Below are 19,723 nucleotides of genomic sequence, written 5' to 3'. Positions count from 1 at the left end.
CCAAACACATCTTCAGAGCGAGGAAGGCGCAGGGGCGAGAGGGCGGAGAGACAAGAAGGAGACATCTTTACGTTTGAAGCTCGGCACATGAAGGGGAGCGAGCGAGTTTGTGTTTGTCGCCCCAGCTCTCTCATTCGTTGTCATCCATCAAGCCCGGGCGTTTTATCTTGACGTGGCCACCGTAATGTTTATGAAGGCATCTGGCAGATGTCCACATGATCCCTATAAAACAATACTGGCGAGGAGCAATATGTCTTCTGGGCCAACAGTGTATAAATCTCCTGTCTTTCATCTGTTAGGCGTCTGTACAGCCATGAAAATCAAATCAAATTCAGGTGCATCAATATCATTTGAACTGAAATTTATTAATTCAGACTCTGGGGAAAAGGATGTGTGTTCGCTGTGTGTGTTTGTCTGTGTGTGTGTGAGTGTGAATGTGAGTGAGTGTGAGTGTGTGAGTGAGTGAGTGAGTGTGTGTGTGTGTGTGTGTGTGTGTGTGTGTGGTATCTACGTATCCACGGAGTTGTGGGTGAGAGGGGAGAGAGTCAGTGTTGAGAACTCCCACTCTGCATATCTGTGGGTGAGGCATCAAATAGATACCAGTTCAGCAGCCACTAAGCTTGCTCATCAAACATCCTCCATCTTTCCCTTTTCACTTCATTATGTTTTCCTGGCAGGCTGGTTGGATGCATTTCATATTCAGCATAACAAGGAGTTTGCAGAGTGGACACAGCACACACAGCCCTCCTGCTCTTTGCTTAAAACAGCCATCATTCAGGATGCTGAATTAATTGCAGCGTGTTCCTGATTTGTATGCCTTTTGTTCCATTTATCTGATGCAACCGCGAGCTGGTGAACTATTCCGCCTCATCGTGCGTCTGGGTTTCACGGCTGAACACGAAGAAACGCATCACACAAGAACTCCTTGTGCAGCCGCACTCGGTAGGATACTGTTACATTGAAATTGTGTTTTGCTCAAGGATACTTCAACATGAATCCGAGAGGAGCTGCGCTCAAACCAGCCACCCTTGTACACTCGCTGAATGAAGGCTGCTACCTAAGCCTCATCGGCCCTGCAGAATTGTTTCCTTTCATATGAGACATGTCGTACAGCGAGGCTGCATACACCTTGAAGTTTTCTAGGCTGGTGGTGAAATGAGTTGCATCCAGAACAAACCTCCACACAGCTCTCCACCTATGACTCCTCAAGTGTACAGCAATCCTTCCCAGCATGCTTTGTGTGGAGGAGACTCCTGCTCTGTTGTTTCAGAGTGCCTGTGGCAGGGACCATCCCCACCCCCTGTTGGCTAATTAAAACATTCCCAGCCACTCAGCCTTCCTGTGTGAGCCACAGAGCTGAGTTATGGTTCATACACCTCTCCTTCACCTCTATACCACTGGTTTGCATTTCTAATATCTGCTTAATTTGTCATGGAAAACAACAATGAGCTAGAAAGGGACTCGGGAAACGTTATAGAAAGTAGTCCTGCTAACTGACAAACAGTAATGAAAACATACTGTGTCCAGATCTTCTGGTAAGGGCACATAGTAATACTTTATTTTCTGGATCCCTTACCACCTCAGGGTAGTTTTATATCTGAATGACTTGAAAATGTCATTTTTCAGCGTGAATATATAAAAGAATCTAACTAAAGACACCACACAATGCCCGTTTCTTTTTTTTTTTTCACATAAATGAAGCTTGGCAGGTCAATCAAACTGCAGAGCACATTGGACAAATCACAGACAGTGTATCTTCTCCTACCCTGTCCTCCCACACACACAATTCAGCAGTCATTTATAACACCAAGCACAGATAAATCACATCAAACCAGATCTGACACCCATTACTGGGTTTAACCGTTTACACTGACACTTCACCAGTTCCGGGTTGTCAAGACCCTGCAAGCATTATTAATTCTAACAATAGACAATCTTCACATTAAAGATATTCATCTTGGTGGATTATTGCAGCCTTAGTCCCTGCATTGTTTGCCGGGATTCACTGCCTCACTTCCAGTGCCAGGTGTGCCTTCATTTCTCTCAGTGATTCTTGCCGACATCTTTTACAGTCAAGTCACTTTTATTTATATAGCACATTTAAAAACAACAGGAGTTGACCCAAAGTGCTTTACATGGCAAAAGGACACGTCTCCTTTATTTCTGTTCTGTAGTCCCCGTTGTTTGTTTCTGTTATTGACTTGTTGCAGACAGGCTTGGTGTGTGGTTATTAAATGGTGATACATAACTCCAAATGCCTCTTGAAGGGCTCCCCTGTGCCTGAACACACAAAGGTAACACAAGAGAAAAAACACAGGTCGGAAGAAATTAGTCACTGTGTGCGAGAGAAAAGACAGAGATCACTCATTTTGTGCTATTTTCTTTAAAGTTAGATGTATGTATTTGGTGTGGCCTGACATTTACAAAAAGTCAGATCCACCAACACGTGTTGTGAACAAATGCACTATTGAAGAACTAAAATGTTTTGTTTAGTTTCCCGTTAAAATGAGCTCTCCAAAAACGGATTTCTAAAATAAAGGGCTGAACCACCCATTCTGTCATCAAAATGCAACCAAACATGTTACATCATCAACTACTGTATTACCGTAACTGAGCATGGGAGTGATGTGAGTTACACTGCAAGACCTATTTAGTTTATCAGAGTGCAGTAGCTGCTTATATCTGGAGCAGTGACCGTATACGTCTTGGGAAAAATAGTCTTGAAAAATATAGATTTCTACAAGCTAGAAATACTCAGCTAATAGTCCTTTAGTCATGGAACAACCAATGAGGCTGATGCTTTCTCAGCTGCTGCGTCTTGTTTGGTAGTTTGGAAAAAATGTGTACTTGTACAATACAGTATGTGTACTGCACCTTTCAGTCTTGTATTTTATGGTTTTCCAGGGGTTTCAGTAGATGTTTGGTATTGTATGATCAATGTTAAATATTCAAATGCATTCAGTCATAAAACCCTTGTTCTACATTCACCCATAACCAGGACAGCCACAAGGCAATGCATTTTTGCAAAAGTTGAAGTGCTTAATTGTTCCTTTCCTCTGTGGAACTGGACTTTACCCAGGGATTTTTGTCAACACTGACAAAAACTGTTTCCTTGCCTTAATCCTGGATTTAAGGAGGCTCCTTATTAAACTAAATCCATTAGCTTATACCTATCATGCCATGTGAAATAATTGCTTAAGCTTATTTCCTATCAGTGGAGAGCAGGCACTGACAAATAGGGCTGAATTGATTTGTTCTACTTCCCTTTTTGCCCATTGATTCTCCTTTATTTCATTGTGACGCTATGGCACCGTTGGGTATCATGTGCAGAAACCAGCCGGCTGTGTAATCCTGTGCTGTAGTTCTCAGGTGTGTAGATGAACCAACACTTTTGGGTTTGATGAGCACCCAAGAAAGGTCAGGTTACATTTAAAAAGAAATTCATATAACTGAACATAGATTTCCCTGGTCGTCTGGCTTTCATTTCTAATATTGCACTTGATTATATTGAATAACATACTTTATGGGATTGAGTACACATGTGAAACAGTAAAACACCTTGCTCTAAGTGATGTTACGCAGTTTCTATTGTAAGCTAAAATATTTTTGTCACATACTGCAAAAACCACCTCACCACTAGCTGCCTGTGCCTTGAATACACTGTAAAAATACACGGTCTCGCTGGACAGCCCAGGCTCCAAAAAACGGCAACAAAAACTACTTGGTCCAGCCTGGACCATAAAAACATAACAAACTGTTAGTTTCCCGTTAATCCCCGACCAGCCAATCACCAACGAAATGCGCGTTTAGGAGAGTTTGAATTGCACGGGAAGGAGGGGGAGGGAGTAGCCAGCAAGCTCTCTGTTTTGTTTGAACGTCAACAGAAGTGATGTTACCCAACATCGCTTAGAGCGCCTTTAAGGGCCTTAATTTATTTGGTGGGCAAAGTGCAAAGTCTGTCATCAAGCAAAGTTTACATGCATGAATTACAGCTAAAGTCTGGGATATGGGAACATTGAGCTGACTCATCAATGTTTGCGCTTCATTGTGTGTCTTGCTTGGTGTCAAACTAGCATATACATTTTCAGGGCCGGCGGAAAGCAATCGTGTGCCTTGGGCGAAATAGGAATATGTCACCCCCATGTTCATACACTGTGTGCCACTTTGGTCTATGTGCTACCTTCGCATAAGCCCCTGGCTGCAGCGTGCAGATCGGTTCTGGGCTCAATGTGTGGGGGATTTCAACGTGGCTACTTTCCAGCTCTACTGGACTGCACAAAAAAATAGGGTAACACTTTATAATAACTACACACAATTCATCATTTATTAAGCCTTTGTTACTTATTAGTTAATGGTTTGTTCATCATTAGTAATTTCCTGTTCATACATAATTTATCATCAGTAAAGCATTTGTTCACACATTTATAAATGGTTTGTTCATAGTAAATAAGCCTATCCAAAAAATATGTTTGTAAGTACATGATTTATATAAAATATGACCGCCGCTCAGTCCTGTACATCCGTTCCGCGAAAATAAATCACACTTCAATTTGTCTCCATATTTTACTCCATCCCCCACTCTTGAAACTTTTGTGTATGCTTGTTTGGCATGCCTGAGTGTGTGTGTGCGGCTGCACAGAAAGTAGCCTACTGGTGCTGAAAAGGTGAATAGATTGTAGAATAGCCAAAGAAGATGTAGCATTGTTATAAAACCTTTAAAATCTCTAAACAATCACAAGTAGGGCAGTTCATCACAATTCATCCATTGCAACTGGATTGATGAAAGGTAACACACGTGCTTTTTAATGTCACAGACTACAACTACCAAGCTGGAATCAAAGCACATCGATTCCCCTCTCACACCCTGCACGCACTTAAAACTAAATAAACAGGCGTCTCAGTCTCACACATGTATAGGCAAAACTGTATCAGACCGGTGTAATGTTGGTAAATCTTCCATTGCACAGAATGTTTTTTGTAGCACGTGCAACAAATGACAGTCAAAAGATACAATTACAGTGCTGCTATCAATTTGCTTGGTATAACCGCGTTTATAGTTTTCTACAAATGCAATCAATCAAATTGGCCTCCATCACTCAACCAACGCTAACGGTAACATTACCTAGGTCCTTATTAATATTATAAGATTAACGTACCTGCACTAAAAAACAAGCATGTCCGATAAACATCCTCAGATTTATTTCGGCTTCAAGAAGAAATGGGAATTACATTTCATGTGAACATCATCCTATCCTTATTAGACGTTCTCTGCGGTAAACTACAGTCCTTGTAGGAAGCGTCCATTGTTTTTCCAACCCACTTTTAACTTTAACAAAATTACGTCTCACTGCAATGATGCGCCGTCTAGTGGACAAACGACTACTTATCGCCAATACTGGAAATGCAGCCACGATGATGATGATGAATATTTATTTTGGCTTTCTTTTAATCCTACTGAATTTGTAATTATGTATCGGCCATTCTAATACCGATAGTATGTGGGTGCCTGTGTGTGTGTGCATGTGTATATGTGTATAGACCCCCCCATGGATGAAATTCTACGAAACTTGGCATACCCCCAGAGAATGCCAGGTCAATCATACACATACAATTTGGTAATAAGAAACAAATGAGTGATTATGGGCCAGATTGATGTGGGCCCTTGAGACCAACATACCTTAAAAGATTCTTCATCCTCAGTGCCACGGTTCAGGTAGTTATTTAGGAAAAACTGCTTTTTTTGCGGTTCGGGGGGCCCAGCACGGGGGGGGGGGGGGAGTGGCCCCCGGCGACGAAACAAAATTTTTCTGTAAAAGTCTAGTGGTGCTACATACCCACCAAATTTCATGTGCCCCGGTGGTTCGGTGTCCCAGGTATCGTTGACCAAAAATTCAGGAAGAAAAAAAAAAAAAACTTTGACAATCCCTATACATGGATTTCTATGCAACGTCACGATAACATGCGTGCGCAAGAGGCAGAAAGCACCATAGAACAGCATAGAGCAATGCAAAAGAGCAAAAGAATAAAATGAGTTTTTGTGCTGAAAACTGCACCAATTCGAAATCACGATGGTTAGAGAATGTTAAATATGTTCAATATCCCTAACGGAATGCATGTCTTCGCCAAAAATGACAAAATACGATGTTATATTAATAATGCAAATGAACGTCAAACTTTGAAATATAGTCTGAAATGAGATGTTATTATCATTGAGACAACAGGGGTATACAAAAAAATCCGATTGTAGCTTACAGCAGCTGACTATTTAGGTTAAGTTTATAACGTTGTGGACGGCCACCAAACGTCTTCTGCCTCACGGCTGCGCGCGCATCTAGTTTTGTTGGTAAACGGGAAACCCGTGTATATGACCGCTTCGCTAGCTTCGCTAGCGGCAGTCATAATAAGTAATGAAACAACCACTTATAAATGAAATCATTTTCTTATTTTAAACCAGTTGCAAACTATTACAAAATGCTTTGTTCATCATTTGTAAAGCATTGTTCCTATGTTAATTCTCATAAATAAAGTATTTGTACACACAGTTATGAATGGTTTGTTCATAGTAAATAAGCCTATATTTAAAATATGTTTATGAATTATTGTTAATACCTAATAAATTATGCAATAATATTTTGTTGATGAAGTAATATTCCCATTATTTAACAGTTGTTACATACACATGCACTAATGATTAGTTAGGGTGAGGATACATATTTTATAAACCACTTCCTAATACTACAATACATGATTAACTCAGGAGTTACAAGTGGTTAGTTAATGATATTTTGTGAGCTTGTCTAAAGTGAGGACTTTCTATGCCTTGCAACACATTTTCAAATTACATTACATTACATTACATTACATTTAGCAGACACTTCTTGACCAAAGTGACTTACATATGTCAGCTATATTACAAGGGATCACATTGTCCTCGGAGCAACTTGGGGTTAAGTGCCTTGCTCAAGGGCACAACGGTGGAAGCTGGGAATTGAACCGACAACTTTCAGGCTACTGCACGCTAGCCCAGCTCCTTAACCACTACACTACCACCGCCCCCAAATTAGTTTTAAAGATTACATTTACATTCATTCATTTAGCAGACAAGTGACGTACACATGTCAATTAAATGGAAGGCTATTGACATAACAGTGAAAGCTGGGAATCAAACCTCCAACTTTTCAGGCTACTGCATGCTAGTCCAGCTCCTTATCCACTACACTACCTTGGCCCAGACAGAAACCCCTACAACTATGCAAGAGTTTCTGTTTTCTTCTACTACACACTGTTAAGCATTTATTAAACATCTGTAAACTATTATTAAATGCTGTATTCTTCGTTTGTAAAGCATTATTCCTACATTAATTATCATCTGTAAATCATGTTTACACACAGTTAAAAATGGTTTGTTCATAGTAAACACACATATCTATATTATATTTTTTAATTTGACTGTTGTAATACCACTGGACAGAGGTAGTGTAGTGGATAGGGAGCCGGGTTAACATGCAGCAACCCATAAAGTTGGGGATTTACGCCCCGGCGTCCACCAATGTGGCCTTGTGGAGTAAACTTTATAACACATTTGTAAATGTGTTGCAAGGCACAAAACGTCCTCACTTTAGATGAGCTCACAAAATATCATTAACTAACCACTTGTAACTCCTGAGTTAATTATTAATTATAGTATTATAGTACAATTATACTATTATAGTATTAGAAAGTGGTTTATAAAATATGTATCCTCAACCAAACTAATCATTAGTGCATGTGTATGTAACAACTGTTAAATAATGGAAATATTACTTAATCAAAAACATATTATTGCATAATTTATTAAGTATTAACAATGTCTTGTGCTCCTGGACTGATAGCCCTACTGATAGGCAATTATTGCCCCATTTTGTATTTGGGAGCCGGCCTTTATTCGTCCAAATCGACCATGCCACCAGCTATTATCCGAGGTACGCTATAAATAGAGTCCCTGGCATAATTTGAGGATTTACGGTAAACATATTATTATTACAGGCTATTATACAGAAATCGGACTACCTATTAAATATGATGCCGTCTATTAGGTGTGCATTTAAACGTGACATTAGGAACGCACTTTGGGTGTCGCTGTCTTATATCACGCCGTGAAAGGACCGTCTTATTGCGGGGATACAAGCTCAGGGCTCCCCTCATTCGGTGACACGGTGAGATGCAGTTTCAGGTTTGAGGTCTGGACTCTGGCTCTGGCATTCTAAAATGTTGATATTGTTCTCAGTTAACCATTTCTTGCCTTGTTTGGCTGTATGTTTTGGATCATTTTGTGGTTTAATGGTCCAATGATGCCCATGGAACAAAGTCAACACTTTAGAGTGGCCCAGCCAGAGTCCAGACCTCAATCAAAAAAGTTAGCACAAGGCCAAAGGGATGGCAAATAATCGTTTGGTCTCTGTTCTTGCCACCCTGCAGAGAGTTTAACTCAGTCCTGTCCTGGGCCTGTCTTGAAAATACTTGAACTCTAATGTTAGAAGTTTTAATCTGCTTGTGTTAGATATCATTTTTAAAGTCTCCATGAGAGAAATACAACATTGTCAGTTGTAGAACAGTAAAGTTAATGCATATGATGTTTCTCTAACCTGGGATATTTGATGATCTCTCTGATAAGATGCTTCCACGCCCCCTACTCTCAGAGCCCCTGCCCCCTGGTGATATCGGGGATACAGAAATCTCTGCTAATATTGAACTGGAGGTAAATCTCCAGGTGTACGGTAAGATTGTGTTTCTTTACTGAATGAGTATAATAGAATTTTGTTTCTCTTCTAAACAATGCCTTCATTATTATGTGTAATTTTTATTACACTCAATCATCTTGTATTTCTTCTGTTTACATGCTAGTTATGCACAATAGATCAGTATTTAAGTTGCACATGCATTTGTATATTAAATACTTTCGTTTTGGTGTTTCACATCCAGACAGATTGGGAGGAAGTCGAGTTTTGGGGAGTGAAGGTATAAAGCTTAGGGCCGGTTTGTCTGGCTGTTGGTTGTGAATAAAGATGTTACTAAATCAAATCACAAAAATAGCTTAATCAGTTACAGTACATTTATATTTAAGCAATAAGCCCTGAGAGGCCATAGGTTACACTGATTCTACAACAGCTAAGGGACGTTGTTAGGCACGACGGTTGTAGAATCAGTGTAACCTACGGCCTCTTGGGGCTTATTGCTTTCTAAAACTGTTACTATAAATACCTGGCAAATTTTCATAAAGTAAAGGCACAGCAACTAGAAATGTAACGATTTATTCATAGATAATTATTCTTCCGCCAAGAAATATATTTCCTCTATCTGAATGGTTGCCAAGCAACGTCAAGACGCAGCTACTTTAACTTTTGTATCAAGTTATGGTGGCGCAATAATATGGAACGAAATGTGATCAAGGTGTATGTTTATGCTACATTTTACAACGGCATCGAACGCGATTCAGCCAATCACATCAAGGAACTATCAGTTTTAGAAGCACAAACAATACCATTCAATCCACCATCTTCAATTATTTTTTCCAATTAAGAAGTCTGTAGGCAGACAATTTGATTGGCTGACGCTCACGCTGGCATTTAAAAAGTTTATATTTTCTCAACTTTTGCCGGGACCAATGCAAGTGAAGCGATGCCAAAAGTCCCACAATTAATTTTGACAATAGGTGATGTCAGCTATTCAAAGTGAATGAAGAGCCAAGACCCCGTATGAGTGTGCTGTCAGTCCTAACCTGAACTTGAGCAGTAAAGCACTGCTAATGCTACCTTTGCTGTCTATCCTTGCATTCCAGCTGCTGTGCATGGGCCTGTAATACACCCAAAGGAGAAAAGTTCAGAAACCGACTGTACTGATTTTAGCTCTGGGATTGTTGAAAGTAAGATTCATGTATTCGCTGACGACACTATCATCTATTCAATTGCCCCTTCTGTTGAACTAGCTTTGGCAAACCTGCAATCTGATTTTAATGTTATCGAACATGCGTTTATTGACCTTAAACTACTACTTAATCCTAAAAAGACAAAGTATATGTTGTTTTCAAGGTTGTCGTCTCCTCCTCCACCTGATAACGCTATTTTAACCTTAAACAGAACTTCGATTGAAAGAGTTTTAAATTATAAATATTTGGGCATTTGGATAGATAATGTGTTGTCTTTCAATTATCACATCTCCGAACTAATAAGAAAACTGAAAGGTAAATTATCCTTTCTTTACCGGAATAGAGCTTGTTTTACTTTAAATTGTAGAAAACAACTTGTTCAGTCCACGTTCTTGTCTGTTGTGGATTATGGCGATGTTATCTACATGCATGCTTCCTCTTCCGCACTGAAACACCTCAATGCAATTTATCATTCTGCACTTCGCTTTATCACTGGTGATGGGTTTAGAACTCATCACTGCGTTTTATATGAAAAGGTTGGATGGCCATCATTACCTACAAGAAGAGAGCAACATTGCATGATTTTTATTTATAAAGCTTTACTTGGTATGTTACCTCAATATTTGACTAGTTTGGTTTCCGTTAGATCTTGCAATCTGCGCACTCGTTCACTAAATGTCCTAACCTTGACTGTCCCTCATGTTAGAACGGAATTAGGAAAAACAGCTTTTGAATTTTATGCTGCCAAAAAGGAATGATTTACAACATGCGCTGAAATTGGAAACTTTGGTTTCCTTGGAATGTTTTAGAAACCTTATTACCGGTGTTGTGCAGACTGTTTGTATGTGTGAACTATGATTGTTGCTTTATATCGTTGTTGTATATTGTGTATGTAATCAGGGCGTCATTGGAAAAGAGAGCTTGCTCTCAACTGACCCCCCTGAATAAATAAAGGTGAAGAAGAAGTACTGTTGTGTGCTCTGTGAGGAATGGGAGAGAGGTGACACTGTCCTGGTTCAAAGAGAATGTGAAGGTCTCCAGCACCACCAGTCCGGATCTCAGCACCAACCTGTCCTTGTCTCTGAATGTGGATGCAAAGGAGAAGAACTGGGCCTCCTTCAGATGTGTGGCCTCCAACCCTGTCAGCCAATCCACAATCATGCTCACTAATCTGTGCTCCACTGGTGAGAACTCGCCAGTCTAGCATATCTGTTTTCTTTTTTTTTTACATGGTCATGAAGCATAAAGACATTACTGTTGGTAGCACATATTCTAATAAAAGAACTCTAGATCAGAGCTAGTGAGCGGAGCGGATGGAATTTTGTTGGAGCGCAGAGCGCTTTTTTATTTAGAGGCCGGAGCGGCCGCTCTGTCCCGCTCCATTTTCGCTCCGATACCGCTCGCCACAAGTGTGAGGCATGCCCAAATCCACCCTGAACTCACGTCTTCATAGTGAATCCAGGACCGTTACATTTCAAAACAAACATATTGCACATAATATTGTACCGAATTAGGCTTACCCAGAGCTTTGTTCGGAAGAACCTTATATTGGCTAGCATTCAGAATCGGGGAAGGATACAGTCCACAAAAATAGCGCACACTAGGCATGCCAAACACACACACACACTACACAGGGGTGAACGCAGCCCCCCACACAAAAAGGATTACACACGAGGAAGACCTAAAAGAGTAAACGCTACACTAAAACACAGACATTAAAACAGTAAATAAGGAATTAACACACACAAACAACCCCCAGCAACGTGATCACAAAGCTAAGGTAGTAAACCCATGTACGAAAAGTTGTGTCACGATAGATAGTACAAAGCTGTACGATTTAATGCGTTGTTAACCACACCCCCATTCTCCACGGTCTTTCCGCCATATTGGATCTTTTCTAAATGAGATTTACTATTGATTTAATTGTACTGATAGTTGATTATTTACTGTGTTTCATGTTATGAATGACTACAATTTTGAAACGAAGATCAATTATATCATAGGTTTCTCATGGTAAATGAAATCATGAGTCATGACTCATCATAATTTGTGTTTGCGAAAGTGTTTCTCCGGCAGATTTATTAGCACTAAAAGCTAGCAACTGGCTATGTACGTCAATGCGTCAGAACCAGTCAGAACGCTTCTGGAACGTGGAGTGATGACGGGGTATGTAAACAGGAAACGGTGAAGTGCGTGATCAGAGAGGGTTAAAGCGGAGCGAGAGGCGCAAACGTTCGACAATTTCCGCGTTCGATTATTGCAAGGGGGAGGGCCGAAAATCCCCCTTTATGCAGACCAGAGTAAACCCTCGCTGCACTAATGTCAATGGAGACTTGTGGAATTTTACCAATAAATTGGTCATTATGCCTTTCTGGATTTGTTGAGGGTTTTTTGGAAAATTATAATATAATTATAAGTCATAATCTGTAAGTGTTTGGGATCATTTCAAGCCTAAAAGTGTAATTTTTTAGCGTTAGGATTTCTAATAAAATAACTTAATATCAGACCATGCTGCTGCCAGTTACTGTCCGGTTGTTAGCATGCTAGCTATCCTCTTAGCTAAAGTCCTTTTAGGCAAGTCCCTCCACTCGGCGGCCATTTGACAACGCTTTTTGGGCACTAGTAGGGCATCCATTTCGGCAGAAATGCGCGTGTGCAAGGCTTCAAGACACCAATCTTGCTCCAGCGGCGAGATCACAACACATGATTGGCACGATGTCTTCACAACACACCATATGATTGGCTCAATGTATTCACATCACACCACATGATTGGCTCAATGTATTCACAAGTCGACGTTTTGCCGAGGAAGGGGTGGGATATGTGTAGACAACGGCCATATTGGCGTGACAAACTAGCCCCATGCATTTCTATGGAGTATTTTTTGAGTGATGTGTCTCCACATTAGAAAGTCTCTGTCTTAGCTAAAGTAACATTTTAAACGGAGAAGTGTAATTTCTTTGAAATGACAACTAGCTGAATAACATTACTTACATTAGTTAAAGTGGATAGTTTATACTCAAGTGAATTTGCAACAGTATATTAAGTTTAAGCAAAGTCCTTCAACTACTAGTCACTTGTTAGCGCATAGCTGTATTGCCATAGCTACTCCCATCCACTTGTATAGCATTTTAAGCTAGCGTTAGCTAGCTAGCTAGCTCGGTTCACATGACTAATTAAATTATTCATATCATGTCCTAAAGAATGATACATTGGTATCATACATGATTATAGACAATAATACTGTGAACACAATTATGTTTATCTGTTCTTATTGCTTATTAAGAGAGAAAGTTTATTTTGTGATGTAGGGTGACACTCCCACTTATGCAGACCGGAACTGTCCCGTTTTGCTCCCATAGTAACGAATTACGTAGCTCTATCTTGCTAGTAACAGAGCCCGTCTACGGAGAGCCTTGCCACTCCGTATTAAGTCCTATTGTACCATATTTTGGATGCAGTTCCACCAGAGTTCCACTGGGGGCGATCGCCATGAATGCAGAATGAATGGGAGTCAATGGAGCTAGACGGCTAAATTTGTCTCTTTCACCTGATTGTCGTTGACAAATCTCAGATTTGATTGTAGTTTGTATAACTTCAACATGGGTTATAGGTCAAAAGTTGAATGAACGAGTACTTATGTCCTTTTGATTTCTTACAGGTTGGGTCGTTGTTGCACATAACACGCTAGCATTGTGCTAATGAATGACGTCATTGACACATTTGAAAGGCTTTTTAGAACAATTAAGTGACTTTAAAAAATATAATACTCAACCAAGTGTATTTTCTTTGCCTCCCCTTTCGAATACAACACTCAAATTACTTGAAAAAAATTATATCCTGAGAAAAGTGGATTTTGAGGGGTACAGCTCCATAGACCTCCATGCATTCTGCACTCGTGGACGAGTGCCCTCATGTGGAACCACAGAAGGAACTGCAACCAGTTCAGAAACCAGAAGTTTTCCGAGAGTGGCAGTTCTCCCCTTATTAGACATTCTCTGCTAGTAATCAAGGATCTTTGGCGTGATGGTTGCTGTCATGTGACACACGCCACCACAAGAAAGCGGAAACGCATTGTAGAGCGAGAGTCATGTGGGGTAATGGTGCATTCAGGGCACTTCGGAATGACAAGGACCGCCCCCATGGCTACTTTGTTTTTCCGACAGCAAGTGTTCATGTACTTTGATGCCACAACAAAGGTTAAAACATACACTCACTAAGCCTAAACAAACAACTGTATTTGCTTAAAATATAGTGTAAGACGCTTGTGAAAGAAAGATATGCAGCTTTCAAGTGACAAAAACGGCAAATTCCTAAGTTCACATTAAAACTGTTGGACATGAAAGGCCACATGGACTACAAACGAACTACAACGAACTACAACGTGACGACAAAAGTGATGGCGAGCCCCTAACTGTGCAACTCTGTTAGCAAAATCTAGCCCCAGTTTCCGACCTCTGACTCACACATTACGTGACGTGAATGATGCGGAATGATGATGTTTTCACTCGGAAAAAGGTTTTTCCGAAGCCCATGAACGCTAGGTTAGTTAAACTCCGTAAATTTAGTAAATGGGTCAGTGACAGCTAAGGGATGGTAAGATGAGAAAAATAAAAATATGTTTAAACCTTTAAAACAAAACATGCCTAAGGTTTGCTAAAGTGTATACTTTGTATTTCTGTTGTATTCACATTATTTAATATGACGTGTATGCTATTTTTTAACAAAAGATAGAACTAACAGCCTATTAAATTGTCAAATGGTGAAACCACAAAAATGACAAATATCTAATATTTCACACCTCCTGGAGTTCATGCAATTGCTCTCATGAAATTATTAGTTTATTTTGTAATATCCTATGAGAATATGTTTTGTTTTTTTTATTTCTAAATTTTAATTTTATGAGTTTTTCATTGTACTGAGCAAGACCATATGCTGTAAACATCTTGTTTTCTGTCTATTCTTTGACCATTTGAGTAAAAATGGTTTAAACAACCATTATTACAGTAAAGTAGAGTATTAAATCACTATCCCTATTCATTTTGTTGTACATTATTAGTATTTTAGACAAAATACTGGTTACACCAATTGACATAAATCGGTTACACCAATTGACCATGAAACGTTTATAGCAATAGGACAAGAAATTGACATAGAAAATAGGCATCAAGGTCAACTGAATTGGATATTTTGATATGTATTCATGTCATTCATCATATTCCATATCAAATATAATTTCATAACATCAATGAAGAAACTTGTGTTCTATTTGATTTCAATTCAGTTCTCATACAATTTCAGTCTATACCCATTATTTTCAAAGAGAGTGAGATAAAGGGCCCTATTTTCGCGATGCAAAACCTGGCACAAAGCGTATTATTATTCTGACGCAAAGTGTTTTCCTATTTTACACTTCACTTTTATTAAATAATGCGCCCAGGGGTGTGGCAATTACCAACATAAGGTGTGGTCTTGCACATGATCTAAAAATCGCTATCTTATACCCTCTAAAAAGCATTACGCCACTGACCAAGAAAAGCCTGGTCTACAGTATAGCGAAAGGCGCATATGAAACACAGCTGAAGACGCACTGTCACGAGATGTAAGCAGCAATTCCTCTGCAGAATAAATGTCCTTAGGTTATTTATTCAGTCATTTGAACATTATAGGGGGAAGTTTTGCTTTTTTCAGGCTATGTTTTTGCTGGTAAGCCATTGTCAGTCAATATCGAAAGTAATTGACCGATCCCAAGCCTCGCCCCCTTTTGCTATGTCACAATGAGGACTTCGGAGGACCTCGGTCAACCTCGGTCAATTTTGAAATTTCTAGTGGCCATTCGGTATGACAATACGCCAGTTATGCGAATGCTATAATGCTTCTTTTGCGAGTAGCTTAAGTAACTAAATAACTAAAGAGCTCAAAAAGGTTCAAAGATAAGCCTGGGATACTTGTAGAAGTGACATCCGATATCCTGACCGTGTGAAACGTTAACACACATAGGCCTAACTTTGCATAACAACCTTTGCATAACTTTGGATAGGCTGCTACTTTTCAGTAAAGAAATCTGAGTGTGTACGAAAATGTTCCCTTTATTTGTGTTCATAACTAGGCTACACACAAAAACATAACTAAATATGGTTTCCACTGATGAAACGACAACATAAGCCTACGTAAAAAATTATACCTACCTTGCAGGAACTGAACTCGCATATTCATACGATTGGAAGACGCGCAAAAGAATACACCTTCAATCACGTATCGCCTTACACACAACAAGAATACTTTCAGCTTTGCTACCTTGCCATGTTTAACTTGGGATAGAAGACTGTTCACAGAAATAAGCTAATGATCATTTTTTCAACAAACGCAATAATAGCCTATACTGCGATGCATTATTGATGGCTGAACGAGAGATAGCCAATGTCTTCTAAAGATCGAATCATGTGCAGATTCAAAACTATGCAGTCTCGAAATCGCCCATATTAGACAAAGGCTACTACATTGCCCACGTTTAAATTAATTATAGCATAAGCGGGCAAGTCTAGTGCAAGACAAATCACGTCTGCAAACTGCAGATATGTCAAACGTGATAGGCATGGGTTTGAACTCGGAGTGTTTTTTTTTTTTCAATACACTTGTATCATGTTTATTTGAACTCTTCCTTCTAAAGCAGCCATTCAAAATAATAAGTAGGCTATCGGCCTACCGAAGAGAAGCTATCTCTCCACCTCCCCAACATGAGCTGCTTGGCTAGTCACTCTCCCAAGTTGCGTGGGAACTTGGATCTGCAGCACTTGGTCCCGTCTTCTATTAATCCTCGAAATATGGTTAGATTTTGTTATGGACACGTCAACACCATATTTTTGCACAGACCTGTTTATTGAATCAGTCACATCTGCAGCAAATAAGGTAAACTACCTGCTCGTGATAACGTGCTAATTGTTTATCCCCAGTTAACATGCATCCCATTAAGATCCACGACACCGGATTTGTTTGTCCTCAATTTGTGGTGTTCCACCTCGTTGATAACAGCAGACATTGTGAATGTGTACATCTGCATACTGAAGGCCTTTCTGGCCTCTGTTTTTTGAATATATCAAGATTACTTGACCCCCAGAAATCCAGCATACACTGTTGCACTCGGCTAAATGGGAGTGCTGCGTCCCCATGTTGAACACGCGTTCTCGCACACTTTCCTGCAAACTTGTCCGACTTAGCAACAGTAACTATGGGACTGACAATGGGAGGAGGGGCTTGGGATCGGTCAATTAACTGTGTATAACTGTTTTGTCGTTGACACCACAGTGGAGTTAGTTTCACTTAATATGTTCAATTAATAGACAAGTGCAGATGTGTGTAGCCTATACTCTACTCGGTTTTAGTAAAGAATGGCTTAGTGGAATACCTGTTCCATACGGTCTTGCGTACAAGCAGATTCCTTCAAATGCACCGCTGACTATCAAAATACTGATGCGCTGTTTGAAGTTGCCCTGCTTGCTGTTAAAGGGAATGATAGATGTCCTCCTCATTGGTTTAAAGGATGTTAAGCCCAAAACACACCCATGACTGATTAAGAAACATAAGAGCCACCTTTTTGTGCCAGGCACCTGACGTTTGATAACAAAACCACCCTGAATGTGGACTGGACAAACCCCTAAATGTATTTATGCTATTTGCTAGTGACCATTCATTTTATTTTGCTAAATTAGGGCCCAAAGTGTGTGTGAGAGAGAATAAGAGTGAGTGAAAGAGTGGGTATGGTCATTTAACAACCAACCAACAGCAGGATCTGCGTTCACATGCACTCTCTGGCGAGTAAGTTTTTCTTGCTTGTAAGTGGCATCCATTGGGGGACAAGAGGTACATTTTATATAAAATAAATGTATTTATATTATGTATTTATAATTTGAACATACTGTTGACATACATCATAATAAAATATAAAAAAATAAATGAAATAAAATGAAAAGCTTTGACATTTCAAAAATCGCTTAAATTACAATCTAATTAAACCCTTTAAAGCTATTGTTCATGCTAAACAGTTAGTCACTATTTAAATTATAAAAATAATATAATTGGCACCTAAAATTATATACTCTTGGCCCTGAATCTGATCAAACTGGTCTCAAACAGAAAAGAGTCAAATGGTGTAACCGGTTACACCATTTGACATTTCTATTTAAAAGCAAAATTTGCAGGCATTATTATGGACAACTATGTACACACTTCACCTTTATGTGAATATTAAATTGTATTAAATACATTAAATTGAATATTTTATGATTATTATGATTTATCAACATTTTTAAAAGGTCATACTATTTGACATGTAACCTAAGCTTGCCTGGCCATGGCCTAAAAACACTATTATGTTACTTTAAGAGAGTTGCTAACCTTGACTCATAGCAGTTGGGGTCTTGAAGGGTCCTTCTCTATGACATAATTTCCTGTCAAATTATTCTCTGACATAATACATACACAATTGCTCCTTAAATGGTGGTTACACCACTTGACATTTTAAGTGGTTGATGTGACAGACACGATTCCCCATATTAATTTAAACCTTCAGAACAATGGGGTTTCATTACTTGTATTAAATATTGAAAAGTTCTTGTGCAAGATCATGCCAGATTATTTTAGAAGGGATTTTGGAGAGAATTTCACATTTTTTTCAGCAAGTGTAATTATTTGGTTCATGTTTTTGTGGTTACACCGTGTTGACAATTTTACCCAAATTCAGTTAATACTCTTTCAAAATTAAATAAATCCAAAACTTTAAGATTAGGGTTTGATGAAAATGATATTTGAAAATAATTTGTCAAATTATTTTCAAATTTTAACAATTTTAAATGTATGTAAGCCATATGTAGACAAAAAAATGAGCGTCACGTCATTGACCCAAATAATAATAATGTTGTTGTTGTTGTTGTTTTTTGTTGTTTCGAATAAAATATAGGGATACTTATCCTGACCAAAACTTCTTCATGCTGTAAAACGACTAGAATCACGCGAATTTAGTTATTATGCAATTTTCCTAGTAGGCCTACAATTCAATGTCTTATACTGTAAGGGTAAAAGATGTGGACAAATACGTGATAATTAGCCAAATAAATCATTGTTCACGACACGTTATGGTTAAATTATCGAAATGAGTGCGATGGTGATACAATCCTGCTTTTCAATTAGTTGACATGGTGTTTGACATGAAATTATAACCAGGTCAGTTTAACGTAATAATATATTTGTTTCATGTAATTCATGTGACAAATTCCGTTATAGGCTACTACCGTTTTTCTGAAAAACAAAGCAGTACAACAACGTTTCTATAAATTAAATCTTCCAAAATAGCGCATTTCTGCAGTGTACTTCGTAGTGCAATGCAGCTTTGTCCAAAGTAGCCTATACTGTATTTTCCTGCATAAGAACTACAAATACTCCTCCAAATTTCTACAGTGTTGACACTTGAAGTTGTGGATAGTTTAGTAGCCTATTCCAGTATTTGAATAAATACCCACACCAGTGTTACGCTTGCCTCACCTATATACAATATATGTCTATGAATTGCAGTAGTAATAATAATAATAATAATAATAATAATAATAATAATAATAATAATCTTTATTTATATAGCACTTTTCAAAACAAAGTTACAAAGTGCTGTACAATATCAACATAAATGAAAATGCAAATAAGACATAATAATATAACAATCAAATAATATATACTAATTTAATTAGAACTTAACATAAATTTGAAAAAGGAAAATAAACTTACACTGACATAAAACTTACTGAAATAAAACTTGACACTGAAATAAAA

The 19,723-nt window shown here is 38.8% G+C and overlaps 1 long non-coding RNA gene across 1 annotated transcript; it reads left to right on the top strand.

The window, feature by feature from the left end:
* Nucleotides 1-382: 382 nt before the first annotated feature.
* On the top strand, nt 383-15,725 carry LOC121682072. Its single transcript, XR_006022415.1, has 3 exons — nt 383-395; nt 544-548; nt 15,639-15,725. It is a non-coding gene; the product is annotated as an uncharacterized LOC121682072 (long non-coding RNA).
* The last annotated feature ends 3,998 nt before the right edge of the window (nt 15,726-19,723 follow it).

Source organism: Alosa sapidissima, chromosome 14 (genome assembly GCF_018492685.1).
Source record: "Alosa sapidissima isolate fAloSap1 chromosome 14, fAloSap1.pri, whole genome shotgun sequence".
NCBI classification, from domain to species: Eukaryota; Metazoa; Chordata; class Actinopteri; order Clupeiformes; family Clupeidae; genus Alosa; species Alosa sapidissima.
Note: the sequence above shows the minus strand (reverse complement) of the source record. Positions and strands in the feature narration are given on the sequence as shown.